Below are 19,233 nucleotides of genomic sequence, written 5' to 3'. Positions count from 1 at the left end.
AGATAGCATGGAGGTAAGGCGTTTGCCTTTCATGCAAAAGGTCATCAGTTCGTATCCCGGTGTCCCATATGGTCCCCCGTGCTTGCCAGGAGCAATTTCTGAGCATGGAGCCAGGAGTAACCCCTGAGCACTGACGGGTATGACCCAAACCCCCCCCCCAAAAAAAAAGAAAGAAAAAAAGAAATGGGTGCTGGGTGCTTTACCCGTTGCCCAATTAAAAAGGCGAAACCTGGGGCCAGAGCGATAGCACAGCGGTAGGGCATTTGCTTGGATGCTGCTGACCCAGGATGGACCTGGTTCGATCCCAACATCCCATATGGTTCCCCTATCCATGAGTGATTTCTGAGCACATAGCCAGGAGTAACTCTTGAGCATCACTGGGTGTGGCCCCAAACCCAAAAAGGCGAAATCTCTGAGCTAGTGGGCTGGAAGGGAGTTGGGCAATAATGTGAAGCATCTAAGCTGGTGAAATGAGAGGCATTTGGGCAAGGAATGTGATATTACACCCTCCACTCCTTATGGAAATTGCTCCCGCAGAGGTTCATGAAAACTGGAGCAACATGCGATAGATAAACAGCTTGTTTATTTTCCAGTCCTAAGGACTTCAAAGGCCTAGCACTCTTGCAAACAAATCCTGAGGGCATAGAACACCACCTATTCCTTCCAGGCTATAAGGTATATCCTGAAAAGCCCAATTGCAGGGCCAGTATTTTAAAGCCATCAAAGTAACTAAAGCACCAGAGTCAAACATCCCTTCAAAAAAAATCCCTTCAAACTTCCTGCCCTGAATTTCAAGGGTTAACATTGGTGCTTTTTTGTTTGTTTGTTTGTTTTTGTGTTTGAGCCACACCTGGCAGCACTCGGGTTATTCCTGACTCTGCACTCAGAAATCACTTCTGGCAAGGTTGGGATGTTGGGAATTGAACTTGGGTCTGTCCTGGGTCAGCCATGTGCAAGGCAAATGCTCTACCGCTGCGCTACCTCTTGGCCTGTGAATTTTCTTTTTAAACTTAACAGTAAAAGTCATTAATGTATTAGCGTAAGCATCAAGGTTTGTATTTCTGAAACCCTTTCCCTGATGCATTCTGGTTTGCTTAGCATAACATAAGGAAGTAATAAAAAAAATTTTGGGGGGGGGGTTGGTTTGGTGTTTTTTTTTTTTTGTCACACCCAGGGGTGTGCTCAGGGGTTACTCCTGGCTCTGTGCTTAGAAGTCACTCCTGAGAGGCTCGGGGACCATATGGGATGCAGGAATTGAACCTAGGTCTATCCCAGGTTGGCCGCATGCAAGGCAAATGCCCTATTTCTGTGTTATCTCTCCAGCCCCAGGAAGTAATAAAATCTGAACTATTTTTTCATCTTTTTAATGTCCAAACTGTGAGCATGGAAATGAACTGTTATTTCTCCAACATGATATGAAACTATAATTCCCAGATGAACAGATATACCTTTTAAGCGTAGACTGCTTCTTCCCACTATCAAACCGACAGTTTCTGAAGAAATTGGCACTTTTATGCCAGATCTTATCTTGTAAGGGCACTGAGCTGGTATTATGGTTTATTCTTCAGGGCAGGGTATATTAAGGGCACAGCTTCCTGAAGTGGCAGACTTTCATGAGCTTATGCTGTGGAGTTCTCTAGGGCTGACTGGAAAGCTGAATTATTGATGAAGAAGTTCTCTGATTTTGTGGGTCCTCGGATTGGCCCCTGTGAAGCTTTCCAAGACAGTATGATTAAGCCTTAGACTTGAGGGAGTGGGTTGGGAGCTGGAACAGAAAAGGATTGTATCCTATAGTCTCTACATACTGTATTTTCTGGCATATAAGACAAGTGGGCGTATAAGACGACCCCCTAATTTTACAGTTAAAACATAGATTCAGAGGCTTTACTGTAATAGACTTCCTCTTTGACTCGGGCCAATCTGAGCACGCTTTTGACAGTGTAGATTCAGGTACAGAACATTGTATAATTTGCATGCATAAAAAGCCTGCTTGGCTTTAATCTGCCTCCAGATAGCCTCTGTCAGTTTCTTTTCTTTTTCTTTTCTTTTCTTTTTTTTTTTGGTTATTTGAGTCATAGCCGCTGGCTCTCAGGGCTTACTTTTGGCTCTGCACTCAGAAATTGCTCCTGGCAGGCATGGGGGACCATATGGATGCTGGGATTCTAACCACTGTTCCTCCTGGATCGGCTGTGTGCAAAGCAAACGCCCTACCACTGTGCCTCTGTCAGTTTTCCTAGAAATTCTGCATATGGCTTAGAAGCTTCCTAGAAAATCTTTGTATAGCTACTCTTAAATTTGGCATCAGAATCAATTTTCCCCCAAGCCTTCCTTTTTTCTTTTGATTTTTGGGCCACACCTGGTGATGCCCAGGGTTACTCCTGGTATGTGCTCAGAAATTGCTCCTGGCTTGGGTAATTCAAACCGTTGGTTTGGTCCCTGGGTCAGCCCGCATGCAAGGCAAATTCCCTACCACTGCGCCATCACTCAGGCTCTTTTCTCCAAGCCTTCAGTGCAGCTCTCTGATGAGTCCCAAAACAACATGCTTATTTATTTGAGAACTCCCCTTCTCCTATCAGCAGCTCATAAGACAATGGAACTCCTGGCAGCTATCCCTTACAGAGTGATCTAGGCCAGTGGTCACAAGCTCCTCGAGCCGCATGTGGCTCTTTACGCTTTTAATGCTCTCTTCTGTGTGCCGGGTGACCGATCCTGGAGCAGCCGCCCAGCACACAGAAGAGCCACACAGAAGAGCCACTAGATCTGCCCGGACTAACTGATCTAGACTATTGAGCTTAGTCATAGCTCCTTCAGAAAACCACTTCTTCCACTTTAAAAGTTGGGAAGCATTCATGTAAGTCTTAGCCACAATATTAGAGTCCTGATGGATCCAACATCCACTGTCACTCCCAAATACAAGTATATTCAACACCGTACAGAGAAATTGGACCACACTCCAAACATTCTTTCTTAAATCGACCAAGATATTTTATATTTAAACCTACATAGGTTGAATTTTGATTATTTTCCTGATGGAAGAGGGTTAGTTCTGGGTCTGTGTTGGTGCCAATATCTCTGAGAATTGGTAGCTGTAGTGTGGGAGTGAGGGTGAGTGGTAATCTTACAAATCTGCTTTTTGATTCAGCATCTGATTGGGCTGTCATTATTTCATCTTTGGCATTTATTTCAGTATCAGTCAGTGAAGTGCCTGGTGTCTCCTCTGGCTAGCACCAGTGATAGGTGACAAATGACCAGCCTCAGGGCTTTTGGCTTCATCCTGTGAAATTACTGGAAATATGCTTTTGTTGGTTGCCTTTTGGAAACAGTAGGGGGTGCTTCAGAAACAATTGAAAGCATTTCAGAAAGTTTGGCTTAAATTGTTTGCAGTTTACCACACATACAAAATGTAGTAAGAACTCACACCAGAGTAAGCAATGTGTAAATTACTATGTCGGCTTGTTTTATCTTGATTGTTGGAACAAAGAAGGTAGCCATATCCGTGAGAAAGAGATTAGGGTCCCCATCAACCCCAAACTAAGTTATTGTAACTATAAATCAGATAGAACTAACTTAGAAGTCATTGGTTGTGGGGGGCTGGAGAGATAGCACAGGTGCTAGGGCATTTGCCTTGGTGGAAAAACCTGCTTGAGCACATTTGAGACTATCCTAGGAAAACATCTCTTTAATCGTAGATGGAGTCTCTCATGTGGGTGCCAGGTGTAATATGAGGCTGGTATGGTTAGAATTCCAAGATATAGAGTCATTGGTGAGATCAGAATCACTAGATGGTAGAAGTCACTGGTGAGATTTTATCTCAGGCGAGTAGGGCACTCACAAAGGAGCATCCACCAGCTACTTTGGGAGAGAGTAACTCTGTTTATTGTCAGTGGGAAATGGATAATTTATATTAGGGGAGAGTAGGTGTGAACTGTCCGCCAATTGGGTAGGATGTGAGAATGTGAGAGGGGTTTAAAACAGGGTGTGTGCTTCGTTGTTTAGGGAAGACATTAATAAAATTAGGGAAAGCAGGGTGTATGCTCTGGGTGTTAAAACTGGGTGTGTGCGGGCCCGGAGAGATAGCACAGCAGCGTTTGCCTTGTAAGCAGCCGATCCAGGACCAAAGGTGGTTGGTTCGAATCCCCGTGTCCCATATGGTCCCCCATGCCTGCCAGGAGCTATTTCTGAGCAGACAGCCAGGAGTAACTCCTGAGCATTGCCGGGTGTGGCCCAAAAACCAAACCAAACCAAAACAAAACAAAAAAAAACTGGGTGTGTGCTTAAGATGATTAGCCACACCCTTGTACAGCCTTGAAGGTGTCCATTCAATATAGTTTTTCCTCTTCTCTCCTCACTGACCATCTGAGACACTTGCAGCATATCTTGTCAGACTTGGTATAATCAGGATTGATGGGAAACAAAACAAGGAAACCTAGTACCAGACTAACTTCAAGGTTATAATTCCCTCTAGTATTAGTCCAGTCCCCCTGGCTAACAACCCTAATATCTGCCATTACCTGCCCACTGTGCTCCTGCTGCTATTACTGACTATAGGACCTTGCATCATTAATCGTCTAAGTTGCTTTCATTCAAGAATGAGTGGGGGCGGGAAAATTAATGATGATTAGGCAGCAATATAAGGCACTTAATCAAGTGACCCAAGATCTCTAGGATTAGAGATCAAACATAAGAAAAGGGGGGATGTAAAGGAAAAATTTCCCCTCAGTTCCCTAACTGCCCTGATCACCCACTTCACAATTCTGGGAACTTGTCGACCCAGTTACAGTTTAACTGCTTTTCTGTTCTGACATGGTTTAAACCTGGTCATGTTAACCCTGTAAGCTTGCACCTAAACCTTGCAAAAATGTGATTGAGCAAATGCCAGATGTCATGTACTTCCTAAAGCAAATCAAAATACTGTAACTTTCTATTGTTTGAAATGCTATATACAGCTTGTAAGCTCATGGCTCGGGGCTGGCAGTTTCTGGCTTATGCTGGATTCTAGCACAGCCCCTGCATATGCTTGTAAGAAAATAACCCCCCTGCTTTTGCATGAGACTGTGGTCTTGGTGTCTTTGAACGGCACATCGTTCTCCTGGACTTAACATGGCCAGTACTAAAAACACACCTCAGATAAAAGAGTCAATAGAAGGATGAAGATGTGTAATCTTCTTTGATGGTTTATGTGCTGGGACCTTTCTAAGTATGGAAATGTCAGTCCTTCCTATATTTCAAAGACAGCCATTAGAAACTTTAAATAGTATTTACTGTTTTTGAAAAAGCTCCAAATCAGATTATTTCACTTTTAATTTTAATTTGGAGATGCTTCATTTTTTTTTCTTTTTTCTTTTGGTTTTTCTTTTGGTTTTCTTTTGGTCACACCCGGCAGTGCTCAGGGGTTACTCCTGGCTGTCTGCTCAGAAATAGCTCCTGGCAGGCACGGGGGACCATATGGGACACCGGAATTTGAACCAACCACCTTTGGTCCTGGATCGTCTGCTTGCAAGGCAAACACTGCTGTGCTATCTCTCTCCAGGTCCTGAGATGCTTCATTTTTAACATCTATTTGTTTTCTGTTCAGTATGAATAAAATGATTTTTGATCTATGGATTTATTGGCAACTGTATATTTTACATCATCACGATATTTTTCTGCCCTGTTTTGAAGTCTGGGATAAAGCATTTTCTCACACTCTTGACTGACAGCTCTTTAATTTCTTGTTTATACACGTAGACTATACATCAGGGACTTCTAGTCCATCTTCTCACTCTGGTTCCAGTGGAAGGAAGGCTTTGGTATTTCTGCAGTATCTTAGCTAATTACTTTCCAGCTCCCAGAGGGAGGCAAAGCTAATTGCTGAACATGGAGAAGATACCTGGCAGTGCAGATTTAATATGGTACTAATCAGGGCAAATGAAGCTTTTTACACATTCTAATCTTCTGGTTTCAAAAGGAAGAACATGGGGTTGTGTTAGTTCAAATTTATTCCTCCTATATAATTTGAAATATATATAGAGAGGGGAAGGATTGAATTATGTGGGTATCTTTGTAGCAAGCCAGTTGATATGTGTGTGCAGTTTCTGGGTTCTCTTCTCTATATTAACCTTTGGCAGGTAGAATTCTGTTCTTCATTACTATGCCATATCATAAGTAAAAATAATATATTACTGAACAATTATAGTTGATTTGACAATATGGCTATCCTAAGTTTTATTTTCATTTTCAATTATACATTTAATTTGGTTTAGTTTAGAGGCCAACTTAGTAGTTACTCCTGGCTCTGAGCTCAGAAGTTACTCTGTTTGGGCTCTCAGACCATTGAGATGCTGGGAATGAAACCCAGGTCCTCTATGTGTAAGGCAATACCTTACCCCCTGTACTATTGTTCTGGGCCCTCAAATTATATTTTAAAAGCTATCAAGTGTTGCTCCCCTGCTCCCAAATAAAGAAAAGCCCGCAAGGAATTTTATTGGTATTGCATTGAATTTATAGATTTTTGTTTGTTAGTTTGTTTGTTTTTTGGGGGGTCACACCTGGCAGTGCTCAGGGATTACTCCTGGCTCCACACTCAGAAATCGCTCCTGGCAGTCTTGGGGGACCATATGGGATGCCAGGATTCGAACCACCGTCCTTCTGCATGAAAGGCAAACGCCTTACCTCCATGCTATCTCTCTGGCCCCTATAGATCATTTTTATGAGAACTGAAATACTATTTTGATTATTTTAGTTCACAAAACTGATTTCATGTATTTTTCCATGTATTTAACTGTATAAATAACTGTATTTTTCCAGTTAGATCGTATTTGTATTTGAAATGCTTTTGTTTTCATGAAGTTTCCAAACCCCCCCCTCCACTTTTTAGAAACTCTTAAATGAATGTTGCTGTATTTATTTCTAAATATTTTATATTTTATGCTCTGACAATATTTTCTAATTATTTTTTTTGCTAGTACAAATAGAATTGTCCTCTCTCCCAACCCCCCACACTTAGTGTTAATTGGAATAGCTGAGGACTCCAAGGACTCAACTACTCTTAAATGGTAAATGGGTACTTAGTGCCCCAGAATCACCTCCCAGGGTATGTAGGAGACTATGTAGTGCCCGGTTCAAGCCCAGGCCTCCTGCCGAAAACTTGGCTCCTGGAGCTATTTCTCCAGTCCCTCTAAGTAAAAGAGCAGTCAGAGGAAGTTGAATCGAAGAGTAACATTTTAGGTTTTTTTCTTTTCCCTGTGTTTTTATAGTGTTATAATTATTACAGTGCATTACAGTCTTTTATATTTCCTAGGAAATTAAATATAGGTCACTTTCAAAGGCAAAATCATTTAAGACAACCAATGGTTCAGTTTGCAGTGACAGCCCCTCTTTGCTGCGAAAGAACAGATGGCAATAATCTTGGAAATAAATCTCACCAGCATGTCTGTGGTTGTGTGTATGGGGTGGTAAGCTCATTTTTCACACAGACTATTGAAAATGATTTCCATTGAGGAGGAAGAAAGGAAGAGTTAACGTCTGAGGGGAATAAATGTGTCGCCCGTAAGTCTGGGGTCACGAGCCTGGACTCTTATAAATAAGGAAAGCAATCTATTGATAACATCATCTGTGACACTTAGTCACGGGAAGAAGAGGAAAAAGATAGTAATAATATGAGTGGAAATAAGATTGAAGCTTCCAATAAAAGTTGGGACATTTATAGCTCTTATTAACATTTACTCAGAGGCTCAAATGCAATGAAATGACTGACATTGTGGCTGTGGGGTAGCAAAATGGCTTTATACATAAGAATAAAAGCAGTGTGGTGAAGGTTATACAAAGTGACATTTACTCTTTATTTTTGGAAATAAGACTAAATTTGTTGGCTTGCTTTAGCATCAAAGTAGATGCTAAAGTTTTTGGCTTGGGGACATTAAATGAGATTCATTCTCCTTGATACTTTGATGGAGAATTTTAGCAACAGCAACTATTACTGAAAATTCTCTGCGTGATCTTTTTTTTTTTTTTCCGGCCACACCCATTTGATGCTCAGGGGTTACTCCTGGCTAAGCGCTCAGAAATTGCCTCTGGCTTGGGAGGACCATATGGGACGCTGGGGGATCGAACCGTGGTTCTTCCTTGGCTAGCGCTTGCTAGGCAGACACCTTTTCTCTAGTGCCATCTCGCCGGCCCCCTGCGTGATCTTTTGACTTAAGAATTATGCAAGTTTGCATGCTTTTCACCTTCTAAGGCTAATTTTTTCTACCATGTTTAAGACATTTTAGGAATTTCCTCTTTATTTAATTCTGTTCTTTGGTAAAACAATTTGGTTGTGGTGGACAGGCATGATTATCTATGATTTTTTTAAGACTCACTTATTTTGCTCCACCAGATACCAGAGGAAGAAGAATGTTCTTCTGTGGCTTGTGCTTTGAGCTGTCTTGAGTGTGGGGATGGGGAAACAAAACATTATCATAATGTCACTGTACTTTCAGAATGCTAGAATATCTCAGGGTACCTGGCAATGACTGAGAATGATTACATATGGGCAGTGAACCACAGAAAGTAGGTCTCTGATCTGGGATGAAAGCATCTTCTGTCCCTTAGCAGTTGCTTCTGTATGTGATCATTTGCTTGCTCAAAACATTCAAAGTCCGTGCAGTTGTGTACTGTGCAATGCATTATTATTGCCAGCTTGGGAAACTGCTTAAACTGGGCACTTCACTATTTTTCATAGTTAGGGAACTGGTTTGTCAGTGGTGTTCTGAGATGCAGGCAGTAAAAGTGGGGGATGAGGATGGTGGGATCTAGTTGTACTCTAACAACACTCTAGTTGTTTGGACTCAAGCTATTTCGTGAAAGAAGTGTTAAGATAGTTTTTCTGGTGGGGGGGGGTACCATGAAAGAAATTATCTAGGCAAGAACTAGAGAGCTAACTCAGAGGGCACTATGCTCAGGGATCACTCTTGGTGGGCTTGGGGGACCATATCAGGTGACAGCAATTGAGCTCAGGTCTGCCAACGTGCAAAGCAACCCCCCTCCTTGCTGTCTTTGTACTGTCTCTTTGGTCTTAATCTGGCATTTTCCTATACAAACCACGGGGTGACTTAGTCAGGCCCTCACGAGGTCCCAGTAGAGCTGGAATGAAGGTGCCAGGCAGGGTTCTGTGAGCTGCTCTGTGTTTTGCCATGTTTTTCACTTTGTTCATAGGACATGTCATATATTGGAAATCACGAGACTGTTAGATTTAGTCAAACCGTACTGGTTCTTTATTTTCTCCCATATTTGCTTTTATCTCCAGCCCTTCTCCACCTTTGCTCCCATCGTCCTCCATCTACCTTGTCACTTTAATTCTACTGTCACTGTCCACTGATTTGTTTTTATTTATGTGTTTTGTTCCCTTACAGTGCCCATGGAGGGGTGAGTCTTCAGGGTTTGACCCTAGTTATGCTTAGGGGACCATGCGGTGCCTGGTTTGAGCTCAGGGCATTGAGGCTTATAGCCCTAACCTTTGGGCTGTTTTGTTTCTCCTACTCAACCTTTAGTCTATTTGTAGTATAGTGATTTCTTTCCTGGCTATCATTCTCATTGGTATTTATGATTTAGACTCTTTTAAACTTTTTCAGCAGACTTGAGCTTTCATTCCTTTATGCCTTCTGTTTCAGTGAGTTGTAATGTAATGTTTATGATCTTATTTAACATTTGCGAAGATTGCATTTGTTGATACTGTCATAAACTAATGTGAGGAGATTAGTTAAGTGAAAACTGACTTGAATTTCCAGGAAATACTATGATAGGTACATCTGTTTTCTGTATAGCATGGTGCTAATGAGTAAGGCAGAAAGTAAAATTAACAAGAAGAGGATACTTGTGGCAAACCACATGGCAATGTATTGTGTAATTATCAAGGAATGAAACGTTGAACTTGATACACGATAAACATGGCAAATGACATTTATCGGGTATGTTTGTTAAATATAGTTCTTGGTATAAAATAAACTTAGTGCTTCTGGTCTATGTTTGAGATGTAAACTTAAAAGGAAATGTAAGTAAGATTTGAAACATTTAATTGTAATATGAATGAATTTAAAGTATTTCTAGTAGTTTGGAAAATATATTTTGGTTGAATTGTTATTTTAAACTAAGTTGTGCAAGATTTCTGGTGCCACTAATTTAGAACTTGAAGTGCACATTTGCTTTGGAGGGTAGTAATTCTGGGTGGAGGCTGAAGTGGATAGAACTGAACAAAAGAACTAGAGTTAGGTCTTCTTTGCAAGCTGGAGACCTGAGTTTGATCTGATACTTTACAGTCCCCCAGAGCACTCAAGTTTCTCTTCCTATCCATGTAAGCTGACATTCTTACAGCTTGCCTTTTCTTTCTCATTTTGGCCTAACCAGTGAAGATAAGTTAATGGCTACTTTGCCTTCTGCAGTGAGGATGGTTCTGTAGCGATTATAATAAGCACAAAGTGAGGAGGAGAAAGACAATGCAATAGTTCCTCCTGTGGGGATTATACAGAGACAGAACAAGCTCAGATTCTGACCCTAAAACTGATGTCGAGGTAGGGGCCATTGTAGGGTTCCAGAGTAGAAGGACGAGACCACACAACTGGAATAAAGTTTAACACTTTAATCCGTCTACCAACAAGATTCCCCAGCCTGGTCAGCCAGGGTCATCCCCCGAAGGAGATGAGCCCTGCCCAAGGTCATGATGAATATTATATAGGGAAGCATATAGGGAGATTCCAGCTTTCTGATGATCCTTAAAATGATTGGCTCTTGTCTAGGGGTACCTCTACTGCTCCCTTGTCCATCCCTGATAGACTACCTTGTATGGCCAGGTAGACTGAGGCTGGGTCTATGAAAATAGGTTTGTGAAGCCCCAGCATGTGGCTCACGCTATGTGGTCCTTACAAAATGGTGTTTCTCAGTGCTCTGAACCTAAGAAGAACTAAGAAGAAGCCTGCCATGTGGTTTTTACAAAATGACGTCCCTCCTAGTTCAGAATTCAGGTCCCACCAGCCAACAGCCATCAGTGGATGGTGGTGGCAGCAGAATTAACTAAAGGGCATTTATACTCTTCAGCATGCCAACATTTATGTCCTTATCAACAAACATGACCCCCAAAATTAGTGCCTACTTATGCTTCATGAATCTCTTTTTAAAAAGTTTGCTTCTTAAACCATATTTTCAGACCGGCGTTATTTGTGAGTAGACCAGTTTGTTTGCTGTATGTCTAGATCGCGCGTGTGCTCACCCAATGACGCTCAAGGGTTACTCCTGGCTATGCACTCAGAAATCGCCCCTGGCGAGGGGGACCATATGGGATGCCTGGATTGAATGTCCTGGGTCAGCCACATGCAAGGTAAATGCCCTACCGCTGTGCTATCGCTCTGGCCCCAATTTTTTTTTTTTTTTTTTGGTTTTTGGGCCACACCCGTTTGACGCTCAGGGGTTACTCCTGGCTATGTGCTCAGAAATCGCCCCTGGCTTGGGGGGACCATATGGGACGCCGGGGGATCGAACCGCGGTCCGTTCCTTGGCTAGCGCTTGTAAGGCAGACACCTTACCTCTAGCGCCACCTTCCCGGCTCCCTGGCCCCAATTTTTTTATTTTTATTTTTAATGGGAGCTCAATTTAATTTTTGAGGAATATCCATATTTTCCAGAAAAGTTGGACTAGACAACATTCCCACCAGCAGTGAATGAGAGTTCCTTTCTCTTCGCATCCACACCAGCACTGGTTGTTCTTGTTCTTAGTAATGTGTGCCAGTTTCTGTGGGGTGAGATGGTACCTCATTATTGTTTTGATTTGCATCTCCTAATGAATAGTGCTGTAGAACTTTTTTTTTTTTTTTTTTTTTGGTTTTTGGTTTTTGGGCCACACCCTGTGACGCTCAGGGGTTAACTCCTGGCTATGCGCTCAGAAGTTGCTCCTGGCTTCTTGGGGGACCATATGGGACGCCGGGGGATCGAACCGCGGTCCGTCCTAGGCTAGCGCAGGCAAGGCAGGCACCTTACCTCCAGCGCCACCACCCGGCCCCTGTAGAACTTTTTTTAATGTGTCTTTCAGCCATCTGTATTCTTCCTCAATTTTTAAATATTTTATGAACATGTTTCTTTGGGTTTTGGGTGGGGGGCGTCACACCCGGCAGAGCTCAGGCATTACTCCTGGCTCACCACTCAGAAATCGCTCCCGGCAGGCTCGAGGAACCATATGGGATGCCAGGATTTGAACCACCGTCCTTCTGCATGCATGCAAGGCAAACGCCTTACCTCCATGCTATCTCTTTGGCCCCTGAATAGGGTTTTTAACATAAACCCCCAAGTGCTCAACTCAAAAGGGGAGAAGAAAAAACAACCCAGCAAATTCTTTAAAAAAAAAAAAAGTGGGGGGCAGAGCAATGGTGCAGCAGTAGGACATTTGCCTTGAATGCGGCTGACCTAGGATGGACATTGGTTTGATTCCCGGCATCCCATATGGTCCCCCGAGCCAGGAGCAATTTCTGAGCTCATAGCCAGGAGTAACCCCTCAGCGTCATAGAGTATGGCTCAAAACAAAAAAAAAAAAAAAAAGAAAATAACGCCCCCCCCCCAAAAAAAAATCCCCAGGGGCATAGCGATAGTGCAGCAGTAGGGTGTTTATCTTACATGCAGTTGGACCTGGGTTCGATCCCCAGCGTCCCGTATGGTCCCCCAAGCTAGGAGTGATTTCTGAGTGCATAGCCAGGAGTAACCCCTGAGCATCATCAGGTGTGCCCCCCCAAACAAAACAAAAACAAACCTTTTTCTTTTCACTCTTCTTCCATTACTCAGTTGATCATATGCTTCTCAGATTCTGTAATTGAGTATTTGGATTTAAGAGAGAAAAGGGAACCTTAGTAATTAAGCCCCAGGCAGATAATTTCTCTTTGTTAGTTTTCAGTAAGAAAGAGTATTTTATATCCTTGCAATAAACTTGGAAATACAGCATTTAAAAAATTGAATTGCTGACAGTTTTAAGAGCTATATTAGCACAAAAGCTTTAGTAATAAAAAATATCTTCTATTTCTTTCAAAGCAACTCCCCTCCCTTTTTTTGAAATTAAGTTTATATCTCATAGGCACAACTGGTAAAATATAATTGAAATTTTCTTCGTTAAAATGTAACAGGGGAGTTGCACTGGTGATGGGTGGTGTTCCTTTTATGACTGAAACCCAAACACAATCATGTATGTAATCAAGGTGTTTAAATAAAAAAAAAAAAAGATATTAGAAAGGGGGCATTCTGCTTTAAAAAAAAAAAAAAAGAATCAACATCCAGAAAATAATGAATTATGAATTACTGCTTTCATGTTGAAAATAAATATTTTATAATGAATACAGTAAAAAAAAGAAAATAAAAATAATAATAAAAATACAATTTACATTCACATATTTTAAAACCTAGCATATTTTTGTACCATTTGATAAAATACCAGTGCTGTACATACTCTATTATTTGTGTGTACAATCAGACAAATTTCATATAAGCAAAAGAAACAAAAAATCCCTATTGTTTTAATATTCATTGAAGAGTAAAATACTGAAAGGAGTGGGCATATCTCTTCGTTGGAGGAGAAAATGTATTGTGACATTTTAATTCAATAAAATCTTTACATACATGAATAAAAAAGAAAAAAAAATGTAACAGGGGAGGCCCGGAGAGATAGCACAGCGGTGTTTGCCTTGCAAGCAGCCGATCCAGGACCAAAGGTGGTTGGTTCGAATCCCAGTGTCCCATATGGTCCCCTGTGCCTGCCAGGAGCTATTTCTGAGCAGACAGCCAGGAGTAACTCCTAAGCACTGCCGGGTGTGGCCCCCCCCCAAAAAAAAAAAGTAACGGGAATCATAGTTTTCGACAGACTGGACTATTAAAAAATAAATAGATTCATTTTGATGGTGTAGTAATTTAAAAAACATAGACTTCTAATCCTTAGTGTATTTTTTTGGGGGGGGGTCACACCTGGCAGCGCTCAGGGGTTACTCATGACTCTATGCTCAGAAATTGCTCCTGGCAGGCTCAGGGGACCATCTGGGATGCTGGGATTCCAACCACTGTCCTTCTGCACCCAAGGCAAATGCCTTATCTCTATGCTATCTCTATGGCCCCTTTAGTATATTTTTCTTGTGCAGGATTATGTGAGGATATTAATGAGGTAAAAGTTGTCTGTGGCTTTTCATTGTACATATTTATTCAAAGACTAATATTTGGTGATTTAAAATAATTAATAAGTAGTCAAAGGGGAGATAGTAAATTAGAAAAATTACTATATATCAGCATCATGACTTTTCCCTTTCTCAGACAGTAACCATTTGACATATGCTAAAGTTGATGAGAGAATGCCTTACTTTTTAAGTGTTTTTCTGTTCTTCATCTTTTTGAGGACACTGAGGGGTAAGTTATTGTAGCAGTTCAGAGTTTGGGCTAGAGATAGCATAGCAGGAAAGTTGCCTGCCTTGCAGGTGGCTAGTCCAAGTTCAGTTCCCAGTATTGTATCCCATATGGTCCCCAGAGCTCTACTAGGAGTAATTCCTGAGTAATCCCTGAGCCATGAGTAAGCTCCAAGTACTGCCAGGTGTGACCCCAAAACCACATTTAAAAAATGTGCTTAGTCTCAAAGCTGGAGAGTGCTGCAGGTAAGGCTTTTGTCTTGTATGCAGCTGACCCAGATTCAATCCCCAGCAACACATATGATCCCTTAAGCCTCACCAGGAGTGATCCCTAAGCAAGGAGGCAGGAGTAGTTCTGAGCACTGCCGGGCATAGCCCCCAAACAAACAAACAACGAGTTTGATCTCAAACCTCACTTCTAATCCCAGTTTTGTCATTTATGCATGAGCCTTGTGCCTGCTTGTCTCCTGTATTATAGAAAATACAGTAGGTATTTGGGGTGAGGGGTAAGAGGTTCAGTTTTTTACTTAACATTTAAGAGGAGCCTGCCTTGCATCTATGTGGGCTTCTCTGGCCACTTCCTAAAGCCCATATCCCACAGATGTGCACGTGAGAGTCCTGGTGTATTGGAGAGGTGGGATATGAGTGTGATGTGCCCTGCATGCAATGGTGTCCTGCTCTACTCTGCCCTGCCCCACCCTGTCCTGTCCTGTCCTGTCCTGTCCCGCCCCACCCTCCCCTCCATTTTTGAGCCCAGTCTTATGCTGCGAACTGTTGGTTTCATCCTGGCTGCCTCCTGCTGAACCAGAATAAGTGGGTTAGAAAATGAATGAATGATTAAAGGCAAATGATTGTTAAATATCGCAAGTGTTTAGGTTCATCCTTTTGAGGTCTTATGAAATTTTTTTTTGGCCATAGATTTGCTCCAGGAACCTGTTTGTTTATGTCAGCTGCCTACGGTCACATTGGTATCATCGATGTCAGTTTGCATGATGTTTCCAGAAGTCTTTTTTGGGATGCTAAGTGAGGCATGCCCTGTGCATGGAAAGGTTAAGAAAAGGGATTGGCTACTAGCATCAGAGGCTTCCAGCTTCTCTTGCTTTATCAGGATGATGCTAGTAACTTTCCTGTTACAGACAAAGGCTGAAGTTCAGGGAAATTCAGGTGATTCATTCACACTCTTACAGCTCCTAAGTGCTTACTCCTTAGCTTCCTAAGACCAGCATGTTGGTTTTATTCAAGAATATTTAGCCAGTAAGAGGATAGTGGAGTAAATTTAAACACTTTTTTAAAGTTAAATCTATCACATTCGGCAATCTGTTACTCATATTTGAAATCATTTCATCACTTTAGATTGTTTAGATAGTTTCTGGATTGACTTCCTTTTAATATCTCATTCAGTGGGGGTCCAGAGAAATAGCATAAAAGTAAGGTGTTTGCCTTTCATGCAGAAGGTCCGTGGTTTGAATCCCGGTGTCCCATATGGTCCCCTGAGCCTGCCAGGAGCGATTTCTGAGCATAGAGCCAGGAATAACCCCTGAGTATGGCCGTGTGTGACCCAAAAACCAAAAAAAAAAAAAAAAAAAAATAGAGCTAGGAGTAACCCCTGAGCATGGCTGAGTGTGACCCAAAAACCAAAAAAAAAAAAAAAATCTCACTCAGCATTCCTGAGAGAAATATCACCAATGGGCCTGACCCCCAAATTGCCCCATTCAATTGACAGCAGTACCAGGTGTGGCCGCCAGGTTCCTGAGCACTGCTTGGGAGCATTCCCATGCCAGCATAAAGTTGATTTGTGGACTGCTGTTTTTAGTTACTACACATTGTTTCTAGTGCAAACACTTAAAAAAATAATGTAAACCAAAACCTCTACTCTTAGAAGAGATGAACGTCTTTTTCACTTAAACTTGGCTTGGAAGTAAAACTTGCTTGGGATTGGTGAGTGTCAGCACAAGGGACATGTGCTCGGTCCTGCATGTGTCTTCTGCATGTGCTTCTGTCATGGGTGATGATGAGCATGGATGCTTCTATAAAATCACCAAAGCCCAGAAATCAGCCAGACATAGCCTGAGATTAGATCAGAAACATACTGAGCATGGCAGTGATGGAATTCTTGGTGGCTCTGAGAGAAACAAGACAGAGGAGTTTACACAGTGGAATCATCATCCTTTCCCTGCAGAATCAATGCACAACTGCCCTTTCCCGAAGATGAGGAAACAGACAAAGGCAGGGCCAGTAAATCTCAGAAGCACTAGCTGGATTCTACAGTGCCTTAGGCAGTTAGAACACCCCCCCTTCCTACCCATGCTGCTCTCAATTTTGATGATTCTTGGAGTGTTGCTCACATTTAAAAACAATAACAAACCCCAAATTGCTTCCTCATGTGAAACAAAATTCTTCGAATGCAGATCCCAGGAGTTCAGAGTAAAGTACAGCCTGGTTTCTCCTGGCCAGCAGTTGGCGATTCAGTTGGCTGTCCTGTCTCTTTTGCTGTCCCATTCCCTTGACTGTGAAGAAAGACAGACAGTGGCCTGACCTCTCATTTTAGGAGGAATTTGGTTTCTTTGTGAGCCTTTGTTTATGATGCCATTTTTAGGGAGTGTCTTTGATTTTCTTAATATCTTTATTTTTATGTCTCAGAAATTCTTTTTTTTTTTTTTTTGGTTTTTGGTTTTTGGGCCACACCCGGCGGTGCTCAGGGGTTACTCCTGGCTGTCTGCTCAGAAATAGCTCCTGGCAGGCACGGGGGACCATATGGGACACCGGGATTTGAACCAACCACCTTTGCAAGGCAAACACCACTGTGCTATCTCTCTGGGCCCTGTATTTGGTCCTTAAGAAGAATTGCCGCCAGGAGTATTACACCTCCTACTTATATGACCCTTTTTTTCTCAATCACATCAGGTCCATGTTAAACAGACAGCCTGACCTTATGAAGGAAGGAGTGAAGAGGGGAGGGCCCTGTTATCCCAAAGGGCACCTCTCTGTTCTGAGGGGCTTGTATGTAGACTCACCCCTTTATGCATGTGGCTGCCTCTCCCAGCAGCCTCTGCATTCCTTAGAGGCTTCCAGAAGTCACCTTTTCTTACTGTCGCAAAGAGTGAAGATCTGAGACTGTTCCTTGCAGGGCGAAAGGATAGGCTGTGTGCGGCCATGTGTGGGGAATGAATTGTCCTTGGCAGCCAGCACATCTCTTCAGGTACATCTCTCCATGATGGTGACAGTGACACATCTTACTAGGACAGTGTCAGCCGTGGGGAAGATGCCCTCTTCCACTTTGTACTGTCAAATATCTTCTGTTGCTCCAGGTTTCTACGTTGATTTTATTGGTATGAAAAGTGGCATCACTTGAGCCAGATTAAAATAGGGCCTGGAAATGCCTCTGGGCTAAACTCGTGGACTAAGAAGTCAAGAAGCAGGCAAAGATCTTGTTTGAAAGGAAGGTGGAGAGGATGCCAGCACCTTCCTCTTTGCTTTCCCCTCTCTAAAACCCCAGCTGCTCCCCTGCACTCTCCCCATAGCCCCCTCAGACATGCTTTATTTCTCATTCTGCCTAAATCTGTGTACTTTTAATTGCAGTCCTTTTCTACTCTTACCCCACCCCCAATCAAATCCAGTTTGCTATGTGTGGATCTTACCTGCAGCACTGCAGTATTGTGCTTGGCCTCTTGTACTTCTGCATCCATCCCCTAGCATCCTTTCTTCCATGTGTGTTTACTTATCCTGCTCCTTATATCACTACGGACATGGCTATCTGCCTCATCCTGTGAATTGTGATCTAATATCTGTTATTGCTTTGGCCATTAGGAACTTTCTCTGACTATTCCTGAGTCACTTTTTAAAATTTTATTTTATTGAAACAATTGTGATATACAAGTCCTTTATAGTTTAATTTCAGATATACAGTGAGTCAGGGCCATTCCAACCACCAGAGTCAACCTCCCTCCATCATTGGACCCAGAGTACATTCTATAACACCCCCTGGCCTGCCAGTATAGCAGGCCCATCTAAGTTTAAGATTGTTAAAATTTAGGTCCCTTGGTGCTCGCTTCAGCAGCACATATACTAAAATTGGAACGATACAGAGAAGATTAGCATGGCCCCTGCACAAGGATGACACGCAAATTTGTGAAGCGTTCCATATTAAAAAAAAAAATTTAGGTCCCTTGATTCTATTGTCATTGACATTGGCTTGGATATTTAGTTCTGTCCTTATTTTTCCCCTACCAATGCGTCCAAGACCACTTGGTCCCTTGCCCCCAGCCTTTCTTTATTCCTTTTTTCTTAGTTTTATAGAAAAATGTGGGAATATGTGGTAAAACAAAGAAGTCCATGTCCCAAGGTTCTATGAAAAAGGCGAGACCCGGGGCCGGGAAGGTGGCGCTAGAGGTAAGGTGCTTGCCTTGCAAGCGCAACCGTAGGATGGACCGCAGTTCGATTCCCCCGGCGTCCCATATGGTCCCCCCCAAGCCAGGAGCGACTTCTGAGCACATAGCCAGGAGTAACCCCTGAGCATCAAACGGGTGTGGCCCAAAAAAAAAAAAAAAGGCGAGACCCTCTATTTAAAAGATAAGCAATAAAAAAATAAAATAAAAGGGTGTGTGTGGCAGGGTGTTTGTTTTGTTTTGCATTGGCACAGCAAAAGGTGGGAAAATAGAAAGGAAAAACCTTTGGCATAAAAACAGGGAGACCTAACCCATAAAGCAGCCTGCCATAAGACCAACTATAGGCTCTGGGCATACTAAGTTGTCTGAACCCAAAGTCTTTCTTTGGTGTCCCAGTAAGTTCTCAATCACAGTTGTTGTGGTCAGGTTTCTGTAATTAGAGATCTTGGTCTTTGTACAGATCCTATGTCAAAG

At 42.4% G+C, this 19,233-nt stretch overlaps 1 protein-coding gene and 1 non-coding gene across 2 annotated transcripts in view; both read left to right on the top strand.

Moving 5' to 3' along the window:
* The window catches only part of XPR1 (xenotropic and polytropic retrovirus receptor 1), a 169,049-nt gene that overhangs the window by 71,892 nt on the left and 77,924 nt on the right, over nt 1–19,233 (top strand). The gene's annotated exons all lie outside the window — the stretch shown is intronic.
* LOC126015078 (U6 spliceosomal RNA) lies at nt 18,416–18,522 on the top strand. Its single transcript, XR_007497977.1, has one exon. It is a non-coding gene; the product is annotated as a U6 spliceosomal RNA (small nuclear RNA).

The sequence above is a fragment of the Suncus etruscus genome, chromosome 7, assembly GCF_024139225.1.
Source record: "Suncus etruscus isolate mSunEtr1 chromosome 7, mSunEtr1.pri.cur, whole genome shotgun sequence".
In the NCBI taxonomy this organism is placed as follows: Eukaryota; Metazoa; Chordata; class Mammalia; order Eulipotyphla; family Soricidae; genus Suncus; species Suncus etruscus.
The sequence above is the reverse complement of the archived record's forward strand: the minus strand, read 5'-3'. Positions and strand labels throughout refer to the sequence as shown.